This window comes from Muscardinus avellanarius (assembly GCF_963383645.1).
Source record: "Muscardinus avellanarius genome assembly, chromosome: 4".
Classification (NCBI taxonomy): domain Eukaryota; kingdom Metazoa; phylum Chordata; class Mammalia; order Rodentia; family Gliridae; genus Muscardinus; species Muscardinus avellanarius.
The window spans coordinates 82785740-82812262 of NC_137789.1; the positions used below are offsets into that span (position 1 = coordinate 82785740).

General features: G+C 40.0%; 1 pseudogene across 1 annotated transcript; it reads left to right on the plus strand.

The window, feature by feature from the left end:
• On the plus strand, positions 1–25832 carry LOC308262337 (sorting nexin-18-like; annotated as a pseudogene). Its single transcript has 2 exons — positions 1–129; positions 24331–25832. The product of its transcript is annotated as a sorting nexin-18-like (transcript).
• The last annotated feature ends 691 nt before the right edge of the window (positions 25833–26523 follow it).

Consider the following 26523-nt stretch of genomic DNA (forward strand, 5'->3'; position numbering starts at 1 on the left):
ATGTGTGAAGGAAATAAGCTGAAAGTAACGTTCCCTGGGACACTGCCAGGCACCCAGCAGCAGAGAAGCATTTGCAGGAAAAGTACCTGTAGGAAACCATTTGCCAAGAACCTTGATAAAGAGACAATAGTGGGAGGAAACATCATTGGAAACTCCTAAAGTTCCTAGAGACAGTTTCAGAGATGTTGAGATTTTGCATGTGAGCACATAGAAAGATAGGTTTGGGTAGACAAACACAGAACATGATGAAGAATCAATTTTATTGAATAAAAGAAACTGTGTCATTGGTGCACAATTGTCATTGTAGAAGAGGATTTGAACCAAGTTCAAGAAAGTTAATGAACTTTTGCCCTGACATAATCATGTACATCTCCCAAGGCCTATGGGAAACTCATAGAGCAACTCAAGACCAAATTGGGGATGGCTAAAAGTACTAAGATTCAAGGAGGGATGCCTGGCCCAGCCCAAGAAATCAGGGATAGGAGTGAGAGGAGAAATTCCAGAGCTAAACCATGTGAAACAGAGATGCCAGGTGTGGAGGGTTGTGCCAATGCCTTCCAGGAAGAAGACACACACAAAAAAATGCAGCATCTAACAGAGCTCCTGAGTAAACCCCTGGGACACAGCAACTAAGTCTTAACCGTAGAAGGTCTCCTATGTAACTGAGATACCAGCAACCCATGCTTTAAGTTATCCTCCGTTAATTGCGCTCTCTTCTCCATTGATTTTTTTAAAAAGTAATCAGAATTTGAATGAAAATTAAACCATATCTCTTTACATGCATTTTTTTTTCTTTTTAAAAAATAATGTATTTGAGCTGGGCATGTTGGGACACACTTGTTATCCCAACATTTGGAAGGCTGAGACAGGAGGATCGCAGGTTCACAGACAGACTTACTTAGTGAGAACCTTTGCAACTCAGTGAGACCCTGTTTCAAAATAAAGAAAAAGCCAGGCGTGGTGGCATAGATCACATAGGTTCAAAGCCAGCCTCAGCTACTTAGTGAAACTCTCAGCAACTTAGTGAGACCCTGTTTCCAAGGAAAATATAAATTAGGTGTGGGAGTGTAGACTGGAGGTAGAAAGTCCCTGAGTTCCATCCCCAATACCACCAAAAATAAATAAATAAAGAATAAATTGTGCTGGGGGTATAGCTTGGAGGTAGAATGTCTCTGGATTCCATCCCCAGTACCACAAAAATAATTATAATTATAATGTATTTTTTCATTGCAATTATACATTATAGTAAGGTTTCATGTGTTAAAACATGTATGAGCACAGCACTTTGTGTATCTCCCTTCACATCCCACCCCACTTCCCCCTACTCCCTCCCCACATGAGTCAATGAGATAATGGTACATTCACATATTACCCTAGTGCCTTTTGGACTCGTTCCTTCCCCAGCCCTTCCTCTTCCTCTCCCTCTCACCCCTAGCTCTCTTCAGCTACTCTACCAATTTGTCTTTGTATTCTCTTACTCACATGCATTTTTATAACAAAGCATATGTCTCTGAAATTGGAATAAGGCATAATATACTTAAGGATTATCTAGGGTGCAAACCAACTCAGCAGCCATTAAAATGGTTTGATTTCTTTTCCAGAAGTTTAGACTTAAGGAGAAGTGGAGGTGGGAAAAGATTAAAAAAAAAAACTCTAGAATCTCGAGGTCCCACATTTCCACCCCACTGGCTTCCCTAATAGTGACAAGGCAGCTGATTAATGACATGACAGCTTCTCACTGATATCTTCCCCTCTTCTCTGCAGAGCCTCTTCATTGCTTAAAATTTGATAGTCAAGATATCATGAACACTTCCATTGCTTTTTAAAATGAAGCAGATATTTTGAATACCCTTTGGTTCACTGACAGTCTGTCTATGCCATCATCATTCTCAATCAACAGTGCATTTAACCCTGTGCTGCTCAGAGCAAACATCTTCATTTACTGACAGACCCGTAACTTTGCTCTCCCACCCACTGGACAGATCTACAAGAAGCATGTCCTGTCGTTTCACTGATTATATTTCAAATTTAATTTTTACCACATAGTAGGCATCCAGGCAATTCAGAAAGAAATAGCAAACAAACCAGAAAATCAGCAAATTCAGAACATTCATTCTTATGGTTGTTCAGAGACTTGATGCTATAAGAAAAATAAGTTAATTTCACAAATTCTCAAGTACTTTCTGGTGGGAGTAAGAAAAGGGAGGTCCAGAAAGAAAATATACACCAATTATTCACTGTGATAGCCATAGCATGGTTGAATTACAGTAGCTTTCTTCTTCTTTAGTGTGTTGCATAAATTTCCATACTAACTCTATAGTGCTTTCATAACCAGAAAAATTAAGCCTTAGTTGTATTTGACAAAACTAGAATCACTTGGTTTCAACAACAGCATATTGCAAAAGTTGATGACAAATTTGAGTAAAAGACAAGAATTATTAGGAACATTTATTATCTCTGATGGTTAAGACATGAATACTGATATGTAATCTAGACATAAAAATTAAAAACGAAATAAAACTAGAAAAGGACAGATTGTTTTCAAAATAAAGATTTAAAATCATCGTGTACTTACCACTACTTGGAATTCTCCTTATAAAGAAAAAGATGTTAAAGTTGTTTGAATAGTTCACATAGATGTCACCTGCTCATTTCATGCGAAGAAACAAATGTCTTTGGATTTATTCTTAGCATGTCCACCCAGGGATTTAGAACAGCCAATTAATTTAATCCAAAGTGATGCTAATCACCAGATGGAACTCACCTTAAGGGGCCCATGGCCATAAACAAAGCAGTCTCTAGCAAGCTCTGCAGTTCTGCAGTCTTTCTGATTTGCATCTTCCTTACATTATCTCTCTTGCCTACTGTCCTTCTCCAGAGAAAATACTGCAATTCTCAAGCATTTATCTCCTTGACAACCTTAAATCCTCATCTTTTTATGTTAAAGGAGAAAAGTAGTTCTCATGCTGCTAAAACAGTGAAATAGTTTGACATTTTATCATTTTTGATAAGTAATTGTGAGATACTGTTTGCTTATGGTAGTCATTTAAAAAAAAAGACTTTGGCCTTTTTTAATTCTACATTTTTGTGGTACTGAGGATGAAACCCAGGGGCTTTTCTACCTCTGGATTATACTCCCAGACCATTTTTATACTTTATTTGGAAACAGGGTCTCACTAAGTAGAGAGCCTCACTAAGTAGCTGAGACTGGCTTCAAACCTGTGCAATCCTCCTGCCTCAGTGCTGTAATCAAGTGTGCACCACCATGCCTGGCTTGTAAATTCTTATTCTATAGATTCTATAGACACTCCTGTCTAATACCATGGTGCAGTTCTGTGGCTGAGGCTGTCAGTGTGAGCACTGTGACTACTCTGCACATGTGCAGTGGAGTGGTGCGACTCTTCTCCAGGACACTGCTCATGTGTCAGGACTTGATCATACACAAAGCCCCCAGATGGCACCCCAGCCCTGAAATGACTACCTGTGGGCTAATCTGATTTGAAGATCCCTCGCCTAATCCAGTCTCCTAGTGGACCTTCTGCATCAGCCCTGAACAACACACACACACACACACACACACACACACACACACACACACACACCAGTAAGAGTCCTCTAGAGAAAAGGACCAGATTTAAGTTCTCTGAAATATTGTTTCCAAATGGATCATGAAACTGCATACTTTGCCTCCTAAATACTGACTTAGTATCAAGCCATATAATAAAAAGTAAAAGAGAAAATAGGGAGGAAAGGAAGGAGAGAGGATAGGAGAGGGAAAGGAGCTGTAGATAAGAAGAACAATAGTATTCTGCTTGGCACACACCTTTATTTACAATTATCACTGTCCACACAAAGACATGGTTGACAAATCAATCAGGAATTGTGTTTACAGGATAACAATAGGCATAAATGGCATTTTTACCAGCACCAAATTGATGTACACATTTTTAAAGTTTGGGGTTAGATATGATCTCCTCTTAAATAGCTAAGGACTAATGAAGCTCTGTGTGTGTTTGTGTGCATGTGTGCGTGTGTGTGTTTGTGTGTGTATTCCTATGTTTGGGGTATACCCACAGCTCTATTTTAATGCTGATAGCTCTGGATAAGAATTTGATTAACGAGTTTAGGAGATTTCAGTAGCAGGTTTTATATTAGGTTTCTTCCCTGTTAATGCCTCCAATAGCCATAACCTCTAAGACTACCTATGTGTCATATTTGCCTGGTCACCACTGACAGAGTAGCCAGATCATTGGGAGTCAGGAGACAGTAGTTAAGTATCTATTGTATGAAGCTGACCAAACAGGAATTCTGCTTTATCCATTTAGCTGTGTTATCTTTACTATTTACTTAATTCCCCTATGTCTGTTTCTCTGACCATAAAATGTAGAAAAATACCTATTTTATACATGTCATAAGGATCAAATGAATAACACATAATAGTCATTTATCTGTAACCATGATGGATTGGTCTCCCTCCCCCATGGAACCAAAATCCAAGATGTGTAAGTCCCTCATATGAAATGGTGTCATATTTCCTTATCACATTTTTGTTTGGTTTGATTTGATTTAGTTTTTCTATATACTTTAAATCATCTCTAGATTACTTATCCTACCTAATACAACATAAATACTATGTAAATCATTGCTATACAAAATTAGAAAATATGCTATTTAGAGAATAATGACAAGAGAAAACTATACATGTTCAGTACAAAGGCAAATTTTTAATATTATCAGTCTGCATTTAGGAATCTATAGATATATAACCCACAGATAGCAAGAGCTGCCTGAATTCATAGATGCAGAGAGCTCACCAAATTCTGTTTGGCAAAAATGTCCAAATGTCATAATAAATTCTCAATAAATAAGTTATTTTTCCATGTTAATCTTCTTCTTAAACCTTCTTATGCTCTTCATAGTCTTTAGTAAAAAGGAAAAATGACTCCACAGCCTAATATGCCACAAATTGTATTCTGACCCAAGCTTACTTTTCTGGTTTCATCTCAACCCATATATCTTACTTCATAGTTTGAATTAGCTGACATTTCTTTAACGTGGCTCTGAATTTTTGCATATATTCTTTAATTTACTTGAAATCACTCCTGTTGCCTGAACAAACTACCTGTCATTACCACCCACCTTTCAAACTTTTCTTCAATCCTCAGTTCATCTCAGAAACCTTTCTTGATCCTTGCTTTCCCACTACATTGACATTCCCTGCTGAATGGGGTAGGTGTAATCCCCCCCCTCCCCCCCGCTTGGGAAGCGGAGACAGGAGAATAGTGCAGGTTTGAAGCCAGCCTTGCTGGCTTAAGAGACCCTGTTTCCAAATTTAAAAGGCATAAAATAGGTCTGGGAGTGTAGCCCGGAGATAGAAGAGTTTCCAGGAACCCCAGTAATATATATATATATATATATATATATATAATATATATATATATATATATATATATATATATTCTCCAGTAAATAATGCAATAATGCTGCACCACCATTGGTTGATTCTTACATAAGTTCATTATCATCTCTGAATTTCCATAAATAGTTTAGTGGCCTATATGTAGCACATATTTAATTAATACCTACAAAAGGTACAATCTTTTGCCTGTTAACTGCTAGAATTTATTGGTACATCATAGTTAGAATAGTGGGTCTCATCGTGTCATATTCTCACATACATAGAAAACACAATTTGATCAATCTCATTCCCCTGTACTCCCACCCTTGCCCCTTCTTCCCCATCTTTTCTCTTTACCCTAATGGTCTACCCTATTTTCATGGAGTCCTTTTCTACCTTGTTCTCCCCTCTAGCTTCCACACATGAGAGAAAACATGATACTTTTCTCTCTGCATCTAACTTATTTCACTCAAAAGTACAGTCTCCTGTTCCATCCATTTTCCTACAAATGACATAATTTTATTCTTCTTGAAGATTGAATTAAACTCCACAGTGTGTGTGTGCGTGTGTGTGTGTGTGTGTGTGTGTGTGTGTGTGTGTGTACCACATTTTCTTTATTCACTCATCAGTTCCCAGGCACCTAGGCTGATTTCATAATTTGACTGTTATGAATCATTCTGTGACAGACATAGTTCAGTATGTTTTTTATATTCGACAATGTTTTAACACATATTAGTATACTTTTTCTTTTAGGTGCTAAACAGCGTTCTCTTATATGGATATATCATACCTTATCAACTGACAGACACTGCTGTCTGCAAACAGGAATAGTTTTAGTTATTCTTTTTCTATTTGTACTTTTTTTGTTCCTTCTCTTGCCTTATTGCTCTGGCTAGAGTCTCAAGCGCTATATTAGAAAGAAGTGGTGATAACAGACATACACAAAATAGAGCAGAATAGAAGACACAGAAACAAATACACACCCAGCCAATTGATTTTTTATAAAGTGTCCAAAAACATATGCTGGAAAAAAGATAACCTCTTTAACACATGGTGTTGGCAAAACTGGTTAACCATATGCAGAAAAATGGAAATAAACCCCACTTTCTCACCCTGCACAAGAGTTCATTCAAGATGGATCATACTTGAAAATCAGACCAAAGACCTTGCAGCTCCCTGAAGAAACTGTAGATCCATAGGCACAGGTAAAAACTTTCTCGACAAGACACTAAATGCACAAAAAGTTAAAAGAAGGATCAATATGTGGTACTGCATTAAACTGAAGAGCTTCTGTACAGCAAAGAAAACTATCAAGAACCTCAACAAAATGCTTACAGAATGGGAGAAAATTCTTGCTAGCCACTCCTGTGATAGAAGACTAATATCTAGGATATAGGGAGAACTCAAGAAATGTACTGCTAGCCAGGTGTGGTGGCACATGCTTGTAATCCCAGTACTTGGAAGGCTGAGACAGGAGGATCACACAGGTTCAAAGCCAGCCTCAGCTACTTAGTGAGACCTGTTTCCAAACAAAATATAAAATAGGTTGGGAGCATAGCCCCTGGAGGTAGAGGCCCCTGAGTTCCATCTCCAGGAACACACACACACACACACACACACACACACACACACACACACACACACCTCACTGCTAAAAAAGGAAAAGCAAATAACCCAATAAAAAATGGACAAATTAACTAAAAAGACACTTCACAAAAGAAGAAATTCAAATGGCCAATAAATGTATGAAAAAATGTTCAACATCATTAGCAGTTAGGGAGATGAAAATAAAAACTGCCCTGAGATTTCACCTAACTCTAATCATTCAAAATACAAACAACAACAAATGATGGTGAGATTATGAAGAAGTGAGAACTCTAATACATTGTTGGTGGGATTGAAATTACTAACCACTTTGGAAAACAATATGGAGGATCCACAGGAGAATGAGAATGAACCTGCCATATGATCCAGCAATATCATTTCTGGGTATCTACCCAAAAGAATGGAAACAAAACTACCCCAAACTAATGCATGCATATCTATGTTCATACCCACACAATTCACAATTGCCAAACTATGGAACCAGCAATGATGTCTATCCACAAATGAATTGATTATAAAACTATGAGATGGAGATATATATATATATATATATATATATATATATATATATATATATATTGGAATTTTACTCAGCCATAAAAAAGAACAAAATTTTGCCATTTGCAGGGAAATGGATGGAACTGGAGAACATTACGCTAAGTGAGATTATTCAGTAACAAAAATTAAAAATTTGAATGCTTTCCCTAATATGCAGAAGCTAGGGAGAAAAAGTATCATAGGAGAAACTCTAGACAAGGAAGGAGAAACTACAAATGAGCAAATAAGGTAACCAAACTGAAGGTAAAAGGAGGGGGAAAGAAATAAATTTCCTAATGTACATGATGTACATTCACAAACATATCAATGTCAGTCACTAAGCCAAACATGAGAAGGAGGGAGGGGAGAGGGAATGGGGCAGGAAGTGGGGAAGGGCTAAACCAGTGATGTGTGCATATATGCCTCTACCATCTTGTACCCCATTAAGATGTATGAAATTAATAATAATAATAATAATAATAATAATAATAATAATAATAATAATATAAAATGTTGATTATAGTCGAGCATGGTAGTGAACCCTTGTAATCCCAGTCTTTGGGAGGCTGAGACAGGAGGACCATGGTTTGTGGACAGCCTCAGCTACTTAGTGATTTTGCAATTCAATGAAACCCTGTTTCAAAATAAAGACTAAAAAAGAGGGCTCAGAGTGTAGCTTGGAGGTAGAAAGTCCCTGGGTTCCATCCTCAGTAATGAAAAAAATGTTGATTATATATTTTATTCAAGATACCATGCTTAATGCTTTAATAAAAGTATTTAATTTTTTCCTACAACAACTGTTTTTCAGGTGGGAAACTGGCATTGAGGAAGGAATCATAATTTATCAAATGTCACAAAATTAGTTTATAGGTAGCCTCCTAAATCACTTACTGGAAATATTTTCTAATGTTGAGACCTGATTGTGGTAGATGAGAAATGCAGGCTGATCATGTTGATTCTCCTCCCTAGAGCTTGGAAGTGCTCTGAAGGGTTTTGATCAGGGATACAACATGATCAGAGCAGGATATTGCTATGTCACGTGACTTGGAGGGAGGTGTCAGGGGTGACAGGAACCAATGAGGTGGCTCCAAAAATAGTTAAATCAAGAGTTTACAAGAATTTTACTTAGAGTATTGAGAACAGAAATAGAAAGAAAGAAAATTATTCCCCTCAAAATTTTCAGAAGTAGACCTGAAAATAGTGTAACAATGAATTGCTTAATAAAGACAAGGAGATCGGTAATTTATTTAATCCTTTAAAAAATAATGTACTGTTAGTAGAGAATCCAGTACAGAGTATAAGTTGAGTAATAGCTTTGTAGAGCAGGAGGGGCACAGATAATGACAAGAGGTGGCTTTTACTGAATACTTGCTGTGCCCCTGTTTAAATGGGGAACTCAAATTTCAAAATTCTGCCATAATTGTAGTGATATTAACAAAATACAACATTAGAGAAATATCTTATGTTTAAACAAAAGTTAATATTCCTGTGTGTATGTGTGTGTGTGTGTGTGTGTGTGTGTGTGTGTGTGTTACTGGGGATTGAGCCCAGAGGCCTTCTACCTCTTTTTACCTCTAACCCCGGCCTGATTTTATTTCTTATTTGGAAACGGGGTCTTGCTAGGTTGATGCAATTTGGCTACTTGGTGATTCTGTCTCGAACCTACAATCCTCCTGTCTCAGCTTTCCAAATACAGGGAATACAGGCATGCACCACCATGCCCAGCCTTCCTTATTTTTAAAATATATATCGGTACTGAGGATTGAATCCAGGGGCATTCCATCTCCCAGCTATACCTCCAGCCCATTTTAATTTTGTTTTTTTAAAAAAGAGTTCTAACTAAATTGCTGAAGATCTCACTAAGTTGCTGAGGCGGGCCTCAAATCCACAATTCTCCTGTCTCAGCCTCCCCTCTATACTATTTTGATGTAAAATAATGGTTTAAACTATTTTTCATCAAACAGATTGAGATGCATCATAATTGCCCACAACTTTTCAAAACATTTCTCATAGCAAAACATAAAGAATGTATTTCTAACAAAAAATGGAACACTTATAAAGGTAGAAAATGAAAGCAAACAGAAGACGGGCCATCCTTGCATGAACCAGCACAGCCCAGCTGCCGAGAGTGAGGTCCTACAGAGCTACAAAACACAGACTCAGCATCCCAGCCAGAGATCAACAATACAATGCTGACTCTCCAGGATTGCAGTCTCTCTAGAGGATTAGAAATGCCTTGATTCTCATGAAACTCACCTACATCTCCTTGCCCTTCAGGCTTTCCTCATAACCTCTGCCCCATGAAACTGACTATGTGATGATCCATTCTTGATCCTGGTTTAGGCCCCATTTCTCTTCTAGAATGATAAAAGTGCTGGATGCATGCCATGGATGAGACTGAGCTAGTCTGTTCTCCTTCAATCCAGTCAGACCCTTTGTGCCACTTGAGTTCTGCCAGGGAACTGCAGGCTCAATACGAGTTCATAGTGAGCAGTGATTGGCCTAACCTCTCCCTTTCTTATTCTTTCTTTCTTTCCTTCTCTGTTTTTCAGTACTGAGGATTGAAACCAAGGGCATTCTCCTTTCAGCTACACCTGCAGCCCTATTTTATTTTTCATTTTGAAATAATGTCTGGCTAGGTTGCAGAGAGTCTTGCGAACATAAGATTCTCCTGTGTCAGCCTCCCAGGTACTAGCATTATAGGTATGTCCCACCACTCCTGGCAGCCTGACCCTTTGCAACAGAGCAGCTTGACCCCAATTGCCTATAAGGAGTGTTCCCTGCTCCAGTCTCACTCATCCCCTTCACAGTTTAGCAGCAGCCTTTGTCCCTAGAAGCCTGTCTCTCTGCATGCACTAGACCCCAAAGTATGCACCAGATGGCCCTGAGATTAGCTGGACTTGTGAGTGATTAGCAATTAAACTGCTGATGTGGGGGAGATAACACAGACCATGAATAGTTGGGTCCTTGGCTGAGGAAGTGAGATTCACCACAACAGAACTACAGGCAAAGCAGATTTTTGTAAAAAAGGACAAGACAAAAATGAGATTCAAGATAATATGCCAGCAGCAGAATGTAACGTCCATTGATGGAAAAGACTGGAAAGAAATATGGAGGATGAAAACAAATCTTTAATAACATGCTATCCTCTGGAATGAAACAGTGGCTCTATAATAAAGGCAAGAGATAAGACATATTTTAAAGAAAGACTCTCCAGGCACTAATAGGGGTTTAAAGATCAGCCAGTCAATGGAATTTGTTTGTTTGTTTTTTTGGTACTGATAATTGAACCCAAGAGCATTTTACCTCCAAGCTACACTCCCAGCCCTTTATGTATTTTATTTTGAAGCAAGGTCCACCTAAGTGCTGAGGGCCTGACTTCAAACCTGTTATCCTCCTGTCTTGGCCTCCCAAGAATCGGGACTACAGGCACGAACCAAGGCACCCTCAATAAACAGTGGCTCAATCAACAGAGCCACCCCCCTTTTATTCTGTGTGTGTGTGTGTGTGTGTGTGTGTGTGTGTGTGTGTGTGTGTTCTGGGTATTGGACCCAGAAGCATTCTACCTATAAACTACATTCAGCCCTTTTTATGTTTTATTGAAACAGGGTCTCACTAAGTTGCTGAGGCTGGCCTCAAACCTGCTGTTCTCCTGTCTCAGCCTCCCAAGTACTGGTATTACAAGACTATGCCACCACCCCTGGCTGGAAGCCACATGTTTACCAAGCATTCTTTGATCCTCTGAAGAGTCAACAATAAATAAAACATAACTCCTGCTCCCCTGGAGGAGGTTCTAAAGAGGAACCAGTAATACCATGGGCAGCCTGTTCATCATCTGCTTGACACCCTCATGCCTTCTTTCTTTATGCCTTCATCACAGATGTGAGGAGACCAGGTGAATTGGCCTCCCGATTGCTACCATAGCTCAGAGACCACCTGGTCCACCTGGGCTAAGACCACATAAGGCACCTCTCTAGAAGCACTTCTGGGAGCCATTAGCTTTCTAGATTAAAGGAACACACATAGCCAGTGTCACCCCATTTCCCCCTTTCTTCCTGGAACATGAAAGTCATACCTGGAGCTACCTGGAATAATACCTGACATTACCTGGTGCTGCCAAGAGTCAGCAAACACAGAGATAAAATGATAGCACATTAAGGATGCCTGAATACACAGACAGAAAGAGAATCCTTGGTAGTTGTGTGGGCAGCTGGACTAATTGGGCAACTATCCAACTCTGCTTGTTATGGGAAGAACTAGCTTCAGTCTTGGCATATATTGCAAAAAAAGGAACTCTTCATTGGAAGCAACTACATCGAAGAACTTACACAGAAATAGGAGTTTATCTGAAGAGTATTGAGTAGCCCACAGAATATTTGAGAGGGCTAAAAATAGGGTTGAAATTATAGAATCTAGAAACAACATAAAAAGTCTGTCATAAAACTGGCCTGATGAAGAAATTGGCAGCAGGCAATCCATAGAATCTAAGTACATCCATAGAATCTAAGACTTACACCCTGGCCACTTTCCCACCAAGAACATAATTGTGCTTCAAAAGATCGACCTGCCAGAGTCATCTGTGCTGCCACCCTAGCCAGAAAGTCAAGGCCCACAAGGAGCCTTCTGTCTCACCCAGCTCACTTCTAAACTGCAGAGCATCTGAGGCCTTAATGGTAAGAAAAAAAAAAAAAAGAAAGTGTATGGCTTATTCAGCACCTACATTAAGAATCAAATATTCATAGCATAATCTCCCAAACTCAATAAAAGGATTCAAGTGCTAAGATTCCAAAAGTTTTGCAAGTATGTACCATCATGGAGGTTGTTTGCAAAACCAGTCACAGTTCTCCTCCCTGTCTATTTATGCCCCTTTCCAATGGCACCCAGTTCCAGTACCCAAATCACCCCAGAAAACAACCAGCCAACTCTCAGAAAAGACCCCTCACCTGACGACTAACACATGAGCTAACACAGGAAATCACCCATTTCAGCTCAGTCCAATTGGCTGTCCCAAAGAAGTGTAGGTTCAGTAAATTCTTGCTTTAACTACTAAGTCTGGGGTGATTTTTATGCCATAAAATCTACTCAATACAACTATGAGCAGTAAGAAAAATAAGCAATTTAGTAAATAAGATAATTTGAGGTACAGATGTGATTTGAATAAGATAAAGTTAAGTAATTTTGTAGAAAGCAGCAGAAGCCACTCAGTTTGTTAGGAAGCTCTCTCTGAGGAGGGAACATGCAAAGTGAAATTTAAATCTGAAGGAGAGAAAAACTTTCAAAGACTATTTAAAGATAAAGAAATAATGTATTTCAAATAGAAATTCCTGGGCCAGGAATAGGTATATCTGAAAAAAAAATGAAAGAAGGCCAGTGAGGTTTAAAATTAGGTATAAGGTGTAGAGTAAAGAAAGACATCATCAGAGAAATAGAAAGAAACTGAATTGTTTAGTACACTTATGGTCCAGGGTTTAGACTGCATGATGATGTGCATTTTGAGAGGTAACTCTGCATGCTCTGAAGTGGATGGAGGTTGGAAGAGAGAGCCAGAATATAGACAGGAGTCTTATCAGGTATTCACTAAAGTAGTTGGGACAAAAAAGTCTTGGTAGCTTTTAAATTAGGTGTGAAACCAAGACAAATGAGAAGTAGATATGTTTTGACATAAAACTGTTGGGACTTATTATTGTATATTATAAGGTAAAGAAAGGACTTGAGTTTGACCTCTAGGTTTGGGTCTGGTAGATGTTTGTACCATTTACTGATATGAGGCAGGCTTGAGGAGGGGAGGGGGGGCATCTATAATTATATTTGGTTTATGTTATGTTTCAGATACCTGTAGGATTTTAAAATGGAGGTGCCAAATAGGTACTTGAATATCTGAGTCTGGCACTTGAGCTATGTACCACAGATGGAAAAGCAACTTTGAAAGTAATGACTTTATAGATGGTGCCTAAATCCATATGACTCTGGTGGGAGAGAGGCTATAGAACTGCAGACTTTCCTATTAGGAGAGTTTAGAAATAAAGACCAGATGTGGTAACACACACCTGTAATCCCAGTACTTGGGAGGCTGAAACAGGCAAACTGCAAGTTTGAGGCCAGCCTTAGCAACTTAGTGAGACACTGTTTCAAAATAAAAATAAAAAAGGCCTGAGGTATAGCTTGGAGGTAGAATGCTGCTGGGTTCAATCCTCAGTACCACAAAAATAAATAAGTGAAAAGAGAGCTGTTGAACTTTTCAAGGTTTTATAGAGGAGAACTTCCCCCAAAAAAAGAAAAGAAAAGAAAAGAAAAGGCCATGCCAGAGACATCTTCCCTCACAGCACCAGACTCCAGAGAGGAGGGGGACTCAGAAGGGAAGTCAAAAACAGTGAGGATATACGCTAGCCTCACGGGCGAAGGCACGACAACAGCGCCATATTGCCAGTGGTGGCGGCAAGTTCACCAGACAGCTCCAGATCAGCACACTCAACAACCCACCAGGCTCCAGAGAGGAGGGGGTGGACAGGGAACTGAGGTGAGCAGCTGCCCAACAACTAGGTGTAATTCAGCAGTTTTTTCAGCACATGGAGCAACTAAAACTCCCAGGAGACAAGCTCAGCACACCCTGCAGGGTCTCAGAGCTGAGCTCAAAGCCAGAAAAGAATTACGCCAGCCTCACTGCCAGGGGCATGGCAGCAGCATCATATTGTGAGCAGCGGCAGCAGTGAGTTCACGGAGTCCATAACAGCTATAGATCAGCACACTCAACAACTATGAGTCAACTTGTGGTCCCTAAAGGAGAAGTCCCAGTATTGCACCCCCAGGGACTTGTGCAGCTTTGATAATCTCCCTGGGTCTGAGATTTTGCAGTCCAACCTAATGAATGAGTAGCAGTGGCAGAGATATCACACCCTAGTCACAGCTCCCCGTGGGAAAGCACCTAGCCTGGCATTCCCATGGTCTCAAGCAATCTCAATAAACTCCCTGGGTATGAAACTTTGTGATACAACCCAGTAAAGGAGTAGTGATGACTGAAATTACCAAAGACTCAAGATCCAGAGCAGTGACCCAGGGAAGTGAAGTCGTAGTGACCCAGGGAAGAATCCAGAGAAGGCACAAACTTCTGGAATCATGGGAAAAAGGAATAACAATGGAGCAATGAATGCCCACAACCCCACAACATCAGAACCTGATAACACAGAAATTCAGAAATCTCTAGAAGATGAAATCAGGAAAATAACTGTAGAAATAATACAAGATCTTCGAAAAGAATTCAGAGAGAGGCTAAAAGAAATAAAGGATGCAATCATTGAAGTAAGGCCTCAATTCATAGTATAAACAATCGATTATACCACATGGAGAATAGAATCTCGCTCCTAGAAGATGATCACTCCAAAAATGAACTCATAGTTTATAATTTAAAAAAAATCCAACAAAAGGAATTTGACATTGAAGAAATATGGGCCAATTTTAACAGAACTAACCTAAGAATAATTGGAATAGAAGATGAAATTAAAGATGAAACCAAAGGAATCAATAATCTCTTCAAGGAAGTAATAGCAGAAAATTTTCCAAACATAGAGCAAGAGGTCGATACACAAGTCCAGGAGACTTATAGACAGGATCTGTAACTTTAGACAGGATCAGAGAGGAGATTCCCCACACCACATAATTGTCAAAATGTCTAATGTGGAAGCAAAGAAGAGAATCTTAAAGGCAACAAAAACAAAAGGCCAAGTGACATTCAGAGGAAAACCAATTAGAATCACTCCAGACTTCCCAAACCAAGTCATGAAAGCCAGAAAGGTGTGGAGTAACATATTCCAAACTCTGAAAGAAAACAATTTCCAGCCAAAAATTTTCTATCCAGCAAAACTATCTTTCAAATTAGATGGGGAAACAAGTAGCTTCCATGACAACAGAAACTGAAAGAATTTATGTCTTCAAAACCAGCACTAGAGAAAATACTCAAGGAGATTAACTACAAAGAAGAAAAGCCAGAACCAAAGAAACAAGATTTTCCATCCACCAGACAACTAAGCAAAGAAGAATAAACAGTATCTTAAACAGAAATAAAATCTTAACAAGTTAGGAATTAAAAATTATCTCTCAATAATCACACTGAATATAAATGGTCTCAATTTCACAATAAAAAGACATAAAGTGGCAAAATGGATTAAAACCAAAATACATCTATCTGCTGCTTACAAGAAACACACCTTACAAGTAAAGATAGGAACAAACTAAAGGTAAAGAGCTGGAGCAAGGTAATCAATGCTAATGAAACGCAAAGGCAAGCAGGAATAGCAACTATGATATCAGACAAGTTAGACTTCAAACCCAAACTTATTAGAAGAGACAAAGAAGGTCATATTTTACTGGTAAAAGGAATAATACAGCAAGAGGAAATAACAATAATCAAGATCTATGCCCCAAACATAGGTGAAGCTACTTTCTTTTTTTTTTTATTTTTGTCTCCTTTGTTTTATTTATTTTTTTATTGGTGCACTGTATTCATACATCATAGTGGGATACAAACTTTTGTAGACATACATGCACACATTGCCCAGTCAGCACCCACCCGATCCCCACCCCATTCGCTCCCCATCTCTCCCTCCCATGCTTGGCTTAGTGGTTGACATCTAGTATTATAGCAATTTATCCAAAATTAAAAATGATAATCTCACATAACAGTTTCATTTGTCTGATACCAAGCTTTTGATGACTTAAAGATAACATTTCAATATTTCTTTTTACTTTCTTTCTTACCAAAGAATATTTTTTTCTATTTTTTTAGGTGAAACTATCATATATTTATATATTTATTTTTCAGAAAAAAATCTATCCTAATATGGAATATGGACTCTAGATACCCAAAACGATCTTGAAAAAGAACAAAGCTAGAAGATATATATTTTCTGATTTCAAACCATATAAAGCTACAATAATTGAAACAGTGTACTACTATTCTAAAGGCAGATATATAAACCATTGGAGTTAAATAAAAGCCTAGAGCTAAATTCTTCCCTATATTGTCAAGTTATTTTTGACAAGGTTTCCACGAACATTTGGTGGTGGAAATAATAATCTTTTAACTAAATATTGTTGAAACATAATAATTACATGGAAAAGAATAAAGTTGGACCCTTACCTAATCCCATATACAAATATTAACTCAAAATAGATAAAAGACCTAAATATAAATCTTAAGACTATAAACTTTTAGGAGAAAATCTGGGTCATAAAACCTAACAACATTGAAATTGGCAGTGATTTCTTGGATATGATTTCAATGGCACAGGCAACAGAAGAGTATGCAAACTCCCTAAAAAATAAAAAAAATATATTGTATATCCAAAGACAATGTAAACAGAGTTAACAGTTACTAATAGAATGGGATAAAATATTTCCAAATGCTATATCTGAAGGTATATTAATATTCCAACTAGAAATCCTAAAAATTAGCAACAATAAAGGCAAACAATACAATTTAGAGATAGGTAAAAGACTAACATAAATAATGAATCTCCACAGATAACCAATCTTAGTTGTCTGTTGGATGGAAACTCTTGTTTCTCTGGTTCTGGTGTGTGTTACCTATTTCTTCTTTGTAGTTAATCTCTTTGAGTATTTTCTCTAGTGCTGGTTTTGAAGACATAAATTCCTTCAGTTTCTGTTTGTCATGGAAGCTTCTTATTTCTCCATCTAATTTGATAGAAAGTTTTGCTGGGTAGGAAATTTTTGGCTGGAAGTTGTTTTCTTTCAGAGTTTGGAATATGTTACTCCAAGCCCTTCTGGCTCTCTTGACTTGGTTTGGGAAGTCTGGAGTGATTCTAATTGCTTTGCCTCTGAATGTCACTTGGCCCTTTGTTTTTGTTGCCTTTAAGATTCTCTGCTTGGCTTCCACATTGGTCATTTTGACAATTATGTGGCATGGGGATCCTCTTCTCCAATCCTGTCTAAAGGGAGTTCTATAAGTTTCCTGGACCTGTGTATCAACCTCTTGCTCTATGTTTGGAAAATTTTCTGCTATTACTTCCTTAAAGAGATTGTTGATCCCTATGGTTTCACTTTCTTTTCCCTCCTCTATTTCAATTATTCTTAGGTTAGCTCTCTTAAAATGGGCCCATATTTCTTCAATATCAGATTCCAGCTGTCGGATATTTTTTCCTAGATTAGAAACTATGCATTCATTTTTGGAATGATCATCTTCTAAGAGCGAGATTCTGTTCTCCATGTGGTCTAATTGGTTGTTTGTGCTTTGAACTGAGGCCTTTACTTCATTAATTGCATCCTTTATCTCTTTTTGGCTCTCTCTCAGTTCTTCTCAAAGCACCTCTATTATTTCTACAGTTATTTTCCTGATTTGATCTTCTAGAAATCTCTGATTTTCTGTTTTATCGGGTTCTGATGTTGTGGGGTTGTGGGCATTCATTGCTCCAGTATTATTCCTCTTTCCCATGATTTCGGAAGTTTGTGCCTTCTCTGGGTTCTTCCCTTGGGTCACTATGACTTCACTTAAGGTGTTCTGGATCTCGAGTCACTAGTATCTCAGACCCCACTACTCCTTTACTGGGTTGTATCACAGAGTCTCCGACCCAGAGAGTCGATAGAGGCTGCTTTAGACTGTGGGGGGTGCCAGGTTGCACGTTCTCCTATGGTGTGATATCTCTGCCACCGCCCCTCCCCGACTGGGTCAAGTCCCAGGGAGTACAGTACTGGCATTTCTCCTCCGTGGCCCGCAATTTGACTCACTGTTCTTGAGTACGCAGATGTAGCTGTACTGGATTCGGTGAATTCTCTGCTGCTGCCGCCGGTGGCAATATAGCACTGCTGCCACCCCCTCGGCTTTGAGGCTGGTGTATTTCTTCTTGGTTTTGATTTCCACTCTGAATCCCTGCAGCGTGTGCTGAGCTCAGCCACTGGGAGCTTTAGATTTTACCTGCGGCAAGAAATCCCACCTGGCTGTTCCACAGCGGCTCACCTCGGCTTGCTGTAGCCGTCCGGTGAATTTGCCGCTGCCACCGGCAGTATGGCGCTGCTGCCGCGGCCTCGGTCATGAGGCCGGTGTATCTCCTCTGTGGCTCTAAGCTCTGTTCTCAGTCTGCTTTCTCTCTGGAGCCTGGTGATTTTTTTGCTTCTCTGGTGATGGTGTTTTCTGGCTATGAAAGGCGCTGATTTTGTGGTAATGGAGATTAGTTGTTAGCGGGGCTCTTAAGCCCCGCTTTTCTCGGTCGCCATCTTCTGAAGCTACTTTCATGAATCAAAATTTATGTGACATGAAGACACACATAAATCCCAATACAATAATACTGGGAGACTTCAACACACCTCTCACAATACTAGACCGAACTTCCAGACAAATGGTCAGTAAAGATACCTTTAAACTAAAGAACACCATTAATCAAATGGACCTGTTGGACACATACAGAATATTTAACCCAACTAGAGCGGAGTTTACATTTTTCTCAGCTGCTCATGGAACCTTCTCCAAAATAGATCACATCCTGGGACACAAAGTTAACACTAGCAAATTTAAAAAATGTTACATACTTTCCTGTGTCATTTCATACCATAATGGAATGAAACTAGAAATCAACTATAAGAAGACCCAGGGAAACAACATTATTATGTGGAGATGAACACCACACTTCTGAATGAAGAATGGGTCATAGAAGATGTAGGAGGTGAAATCAAGAAATTTCTTGAAACAAATGGAAATAAAGATACAACAGATCAAAACCTCTGGGACACTTTGAAGGCAGTATTAACAGGAATATTTATAACACTGAGTGCTCACATAAGAAAAACAGAAAATCTTCAAATAAATAACCTAACAACACAACTCAGAGCACTTGAAAAGCAGGAACAATTGAACCCCAAAGCCAGTAGAAGGCAGGAAATTATTAAAATTACAGCAGAAACTAATGAAATAGAGAATTAAAAAAAATACAGAAAATCAACAAAACCAAAAGCTGATTTCTTGAAAAAATTAACAAGATAGATAAATCACTAGCCAACCTAACTAAAAAAAGAGAATCAACCCAAATTATGAAGATAAGAGATGAAAAAGGTGATACTCCAACTGACAGTGTAGATTCCAGAGGATTATCAGAAACTACTTTGAAAAAGTATACTCCAACAAAATGGAAAATCTGGAGGAAATCGACAACTTCCTAGATAAATACAACCTTCCTAAACTGAGTCAAGAAGATATAGGACACTTAAACCAACCAATAACAATCAAAGAAATTGAAACAGCAATAAAGAGCTTAACATCAAAGAAAACCCCAGGACCAGATGGTTTACCAAGTGAATTCTATAAAACCTTTATAGAAGAGCTAACCCCAATACTCCTCAAACTATTTCGCGAAATAGAAAAAAGTGGGACTCTCTAAAATACATTCTATGAAGCCAACATCAAACTAATACCCAACCGAATAAAGACAGTTCAAGAAAGGAAAACTACAGGCCTATAGCTCTGATTAACTTGGACGAAAAACTATTAAACAAATTACTAGCAGCACACATTCAAAACCACATCAAGAAAATCATACACCATGACCAGGTAGGGTTTATCCCAAGGATGCAAAGCTGGTTCAACATATGAAAATCAATCCAAGTAATTCACAAAATAAACAGAATCAAAAACAAATATCACATGATCATTTCAATAATGCTGAAAAAGCTTTTGATAAAATTCATTATCCATTTATGATAAAAACACTGCAGAGAATTGGAATAGAAGGAACATATCTCAACATTATAAAGGCAATCTACAATAAGCCCACCACCAATATCATATTGAATGGGGAAAAACTTCAAGAAATCCCCCTAAAAGCAGGAAAGAGACAAGGATGTCCATTATCACCACTTCTCTTCAATATATTACTAGAGACTCTAGTCAGAGCAATAAGGCAAGAAAAGGAAATCAAAGGAGTACAAATAGGAAAAGAAGAACTCAAGCTTTCACTATTTGCAGATGACATGATACTATATTTAGAAAACCCAACAAACTCAACCAAAAGGCTTACAGAACTGATCAACAAATTCAGCAAGGTATCTGGATACAAAATCAATCTTAAAAAATCAGAAGCTTTTCTGTACACCAACCATAAATCCACTGAAAAAGAAATTCAGAAGACACTTCCACTCAGGATCTCCCACAAAAAAATAAAATACCTAGGAATAAACTTGACCAAGGAGGTAAAAGATCTCTTCAAAGAAAATTATAAAACACTGAAAAAAGAAATCTAAGAAGATCTTAGAAGATGGAAAGATCTTCCATGTTCATGGATTGGCAGAATAAATATCATTAAAATGGCCATCCTTCCAAAAGTGATCTATAGATTTAATGTAATGCCAATTAAACTACCAAGATCATTCCTCACAGACATAGAAAAATTGTCCTTAAATTTATTTGGAATAACAAAAAGCCCAGAATAGCCAAAGTAGTTCTCAGCAACAAAAACCATGCAGGAGGAATCACAATACCTGACTTTAAACTATACTACAAAGCCATTGCAACAAAAAACAGCATGGTACTGGCACAAAAACAGATACATAGACCAGTGGAGCAGAATAGAAGACCCAGAAAGAAGTCTACACACTTTCAGCCAATTGATTTTTGACAAAGGGGCCAAAAACATACACTGGGGAAAAAATAGCCTCTTCAACAAATGGTGTTGGAAAACTGGTTAACCATATGCAGAAAATTGGAAATTAACCCCACTTTCTGTACAAGAGTCAATTCAAGATGGATCAAAGACTTGGAAATCAAACCAGAGACCTTGAAGCTCCTTGAAGAGGGCATAGTTCCAACACTGCAATACATAGGCACAGATAAACACTTTCTCTACAAGACCCCAAAGGCACAACAAACTAAAAGGCAAATCAATATGTGGGATTGCACGAAACTGAAGAGCTTCTTTTCAGTAAAGGAAACTGTCAAGAACCTCAATCGAGAGCCAGCAGAATGGGAGAAGATTTTTGCCACCTACACCACCAATAGAGGACTAATATCTAGACTATACAGAGAACTCAAGAAACTCAACACTAAAAAAACAAATCATCCAATCAAAAAATGGGCAAGCAAACTAAATAGACACTTCACAAAAGAAGAAATTCAAATGGCCAATAAATGCATGAAAAGATGCTTAATATCATTGGCAATCAGAGAGATGCAGATCAAAACTACCCTGAGATTTCACCTAACTCCAACTAGAATGGCAGTCATTCAAAACACAAACAACAACAGATGCTGGCGAGGATGTGGAGAAGTGGGAACTCTAAAACAATGTTGGTGGGATTGCAAATTAGTGCAACCACTTTGGAAAACAGTATGAAGAATCCTCAGAAGAATGGGAACAAATCTTCCATTCGATCCAGCAATACCACTTCTGGGTATCTACCCAAAAGAAAGGAAACCAAACTACCAAACAAATGCATGTGTATCTATGTTCATAGCTGCACAATTCACCATAGCCAAACTATGGAACCAGCCAAGATGTACATCAACAGATGAGTGGATTACAACACTGTGGGATATGTACAAAATAGAATTTTACTCAGCCATTAAAAAAAAACTCAATTACATCATTTTCAGGGAAATGGATGGAACTGCAGGACATTATGCTAAGTGAGATTAGTCAGTCACAAAAAATAAGAAATCAGATGCTTTCCCTAATATGTGAGAGCTAAGGAGAAATGAGTCATAGGAGGAACTCTAGATGAAAAAGGAAATCCTATAGAGGAGCAAACAAGAAAGACAACCTAAAGATGGAGAAATGAGGGGAGAAGAAGGAAAATCTCTAAAACACACAATGTACTTAAACATATCGAAGTCTAAGCCAAGCAAGAGAAGGAAGGACGGGGAGAAAATGGGGTCAGAATTGGGTAGAGGTTAAATCAGTGATGTGTACATGTATGTCACAAAAGTTTTTTACCCCAATATGATGTATGAATATAATGCACCAATAAAAATTTTTAAAAAAGAAAAGAAACCTGAGTGTGTATGGCCACAAGCATAGAAGAAAAATCAGGTAGACAAAGTACTGAAAACCTAAGGAGAGAAATGGCTGGGTTAGAAGAGCACATTTGACTTAACATAAATCCCTTCTTGTGCAAGATGGAGGTCATGAGTGACCTTGAGAATGGCCATTGTAGTGGAGCAGTGGGAAGACGAACCACTAGGAATCAAGATGTTGAAAGAGACTGAGAGAAGTGGGCAGATTCTCTCATGAATCATTTCTGAGAAGGGAAACAAAATGATGGTACAATACTAGAAAGGCGATATGGGAACAAAGGGGGATTTTGTCTGAAATATGTGATATCAAGATATAATGAATGGGATCCTTCCTTCTGAGCCACAGAAAGAAGCCAGAAGATATGGAATCTGATGCAGGTAGTTGGGCTGAATTATCAGAAAGACATAAAAAGCTTAGGAGATTTGAGTAAAACAATCATTCTAGAGAAAAAGAGGCAAATTTGCTAAGGAGCTGTATTTGGATATCACAATCATGTGGGTTTTGCTCTCCACCACTCCACCCAACTGACACGCTGGGCCACAGCTCCCCTGATTCTTTATTTTTTATTTTATTTTATTTTTATGTGAATCATATTGAAAATGACATACATTCAGACGTGCTTGGTGCCCTCTCCCCCCAATCACTTCCCCTTCCCCCCTCCCAACAATGACTGTGCAGGTTAACCATGCTACATTCATACTTTTACAAATATTCAGATGTAGCTCCTCCATTAATCAACCTCAGTCTTTTCCTTCTTCTACCCTTCCATTCCAGCTTTGCTTGGATTTCCCCGACATTATCTGGATTCCCTCTGGTATTCCTAATACTCCCTAGTTTGGCATTTTATAGAAAACATGTGTTCCTTTTCTTTCTGTGCTTGGCTGATCTCACTTAACATAATGTTCTCCAGGTCTTTCCATCTTCTTACGAATGCCATGATTTTGTTCTGCTTTATAGCTGAGTAGAATTCCATTGTGTGTATTTCCCATAATTTTGCAATCCATTCATCTGTTGATGGAGATCTAGGTTGGTTCCATATTCTGGCTATTACAAATTGTACTGCTATGAACATGGGTATGCTTATGTTACTGTCATTCTCTGATGTCAACCCCTTTGGAGTGGTATAGCCAGATGAAATGGTGGTTCTATTGCCAGTTTTCTAAGGAATCTCCACACTGATTTCCATAGCAGCTGAACTAGTTTGCACTCCCTCCAACAGTGTAAGAGAGTTCCTCTTTCTCCACATCCTCATCAGCATTTGTTGTTAGTCTCGATACTCTGATTGGGGTTAGATGGAATCTCAGTGTAGTTTTGATTTTCATCTCCCTGATGGCTCATGATGTTGAACATCTTTTCATGTATCTACTGGCCATTTGTATCTCTTCTTTTGTTTAGTGTCTATTTATTTCAGTTGCCCATTTCTTGATTGCTTTATTTGTTTTGCTAGTGTAGATTCTTTTGAGCTCTTTGCATATTCTGGATATTAGCCCTCTATTTGAGTGGTGGCTGGTAAAGATCTTCTCCCATTCTGTAGGCTTTCTCTTTAGGTTCTTGATGGTTTCCTTTGATGAGAAGAAACGTTTTAGTTTGATGCCATCCCACTTGTTAATTCTTGCTTTAATTTCCTGCACTTTGGAGGTCTTGCTGTGGTGGAGCAGGGGTGAGGGCGCGACCGGAGGACTGCGCACTGCCTTCGGGGCTCCAGGCGCAGGCGCTGGGGCAAGGGTGGCACCGCGGGCATTCGGGCTTCAGGACCATGTGGCTGCGCGCCTGGCACTGTAGGACTTCAGGTCAGAGAACCTGGGCGGGAGATCTCCCTGCTGAGCCTGTGCAGAGAGCAGGATACAGAGGGCTGGCTCCAGGGCGTGAACAGCCATGGCAACCTTGGCCTCTGCCCTGCCTCCTACATACAGGTGCTACGCAACCCCAGCCCAGCCGGGTGCCAGCTTCCCCTATGGCCCGGGCGCTTTGCAGCCGGCGACCCAGCAGCTCTATGGCGGCTACCAGGGCAGCGACGACGACGACAACGACGATGACTAGGACAACAGCTCCACCGTGGCCACGAGCGAGGCGCGCTGGCCAGCGGCGCCCACCCAGCCCTGGGCGCTGGGCGGCGGCTCCGCCTGTCCACGCACCCCGACGTCGCTGGACTCTCGGGGCAGCGCGGCGCCCCCGCAGCACCATCCATCGGGAACCAAGAGCTCGGCCACCGCGAGCCGCAGCCTCAACCACTTCTCTGCCTTCATCAAGTCGGGCGAGGCATCCGGCTTCGTAAAGGACTGTAACAAGCTGTGCGTGCTGCTGGGGCTCTGCGCCCCGAGAGGCGGGAAAACCCCTACCCCTTCCAGTGCACCATCGACGACCCCACCAAGCCGACCAAGTTCAAGGGCATGAAGAGCTACATCCCCTACGAGCTGGTGTCCGTGCATCGGTGCTACACGCACTTGGCCTGGCCTGGCTGTACGCGCGCCTGGCTGGGACGTCCCTGCTCATCTCGGGGCCCCACCTCGAGGAGGCCCCACCTCGAGGAGGCCCCACCTCGAGGAGGCCTTCAGTTCCAAGCGCAGGAAGGGCCTGATCGGGTGGGTAGATCGGGTGGGTAAGCCGCCTGGCCAGACACCCCGGGCTGGCACAGTGCCACGTCTCCCAGCACTTCCTGACGTGACCCAGCAGCACCGATGAGAAGGCCTGGAAACAGGGCAAGAGGAGACGGAGAAGGACGAGGTGGCGGGCGCCAGCTTCTTCCCGAACCTGAGCACGCCGCCGGCAACCGCCCTTGACCCGCAGCAGGTGGAGAGCTAGATCAAGGGCTTCAAGAGCTTCACCAAGAAGATGGAGCAACCACACCGCCAACGAATTTGCGCGCGCAAGAAGGAGCCCCAGAAAGTGGGCCAGTCCTTCCGCGCCCTCAGCCAGGCCTTTGGGCTGGACCAGCAACCTTCTCCGCGGGCCTGAACTGGCCTTCGTGGACCTGTTAGCTCTGTACCAGGGCCACCTGGCTAACCTCCCGGACATCATCCACGTCCAGAAAGGAGCTCTTACCAAAGTAAAGGACAGCAGGCGATACATGGAAGAAGGGAAGGTGGAGGTCCAGAAGGCCAGTGGCATTCAGGATCGCTGCAACACGATTTCTTTTGCCACTTTGACTGAAATTCACCACTTCCATTAAACTTGAGTAAGAGACTTTCAATCACAGATGCAGCATTTCTTACAACAAATAATATTTTTTCCAAAAAGTGACCCAGAAGTTGGAAGAAGCTCTTCACATATATGATAGTGTTTAATGACTGGATGTTGAATTGTGGACTCTTTCAGTTCAAGGATAATTTTTACAACAGAATAAAACTGCTATCAAAGAGCTATTGCCAACCATCAGTGGTGGTATGGTTTTGTGTTCAACTGAAACCCAGCTGAATATATAATCATGTAGGAGAAACCCTTAATAAGATTATGTAATAGAAGCAGTACCACACATTGTAACTAAATTATACTGTTTGCCTACACTACCATTGTAACTTTTGGAATAATGATTATACTATTTGCCTTATAGCTTTTTGAAGTATAGGTATTTTATTGCATACTTTGTAGACCTCAAAATCCATGAAGGGTCTCAAAGAAACTGGCTGGATAAAAGCCTGCTGTGGATGCCATTTTACTCTTGTAGACTGGGATTACCTAAATTCAGCCTATTCTCTGTTTACAAACTCCAACTAGAGCAGCTGTGCGACTTTGTGCCTTGAGCCTCTTGGTTTTTTGTTTCTGTCCTCCCACCCCTTTAAGTAAGCCGCAATGTCTCTGACTGAAAGAGTGAGAGGCCAGTACACCTGCTGACAAACTGAGGACAGCCTACTGTTGCTGGGGAGAGGGCAGGATCGGTGACATCAGTTTGCACAGCACACATGTTCTCCTGATAAGATGCTGGTGAGTGCAGAGGAGTGAGACACGATGCTCATCCTTGGATATGATGACTAGGGA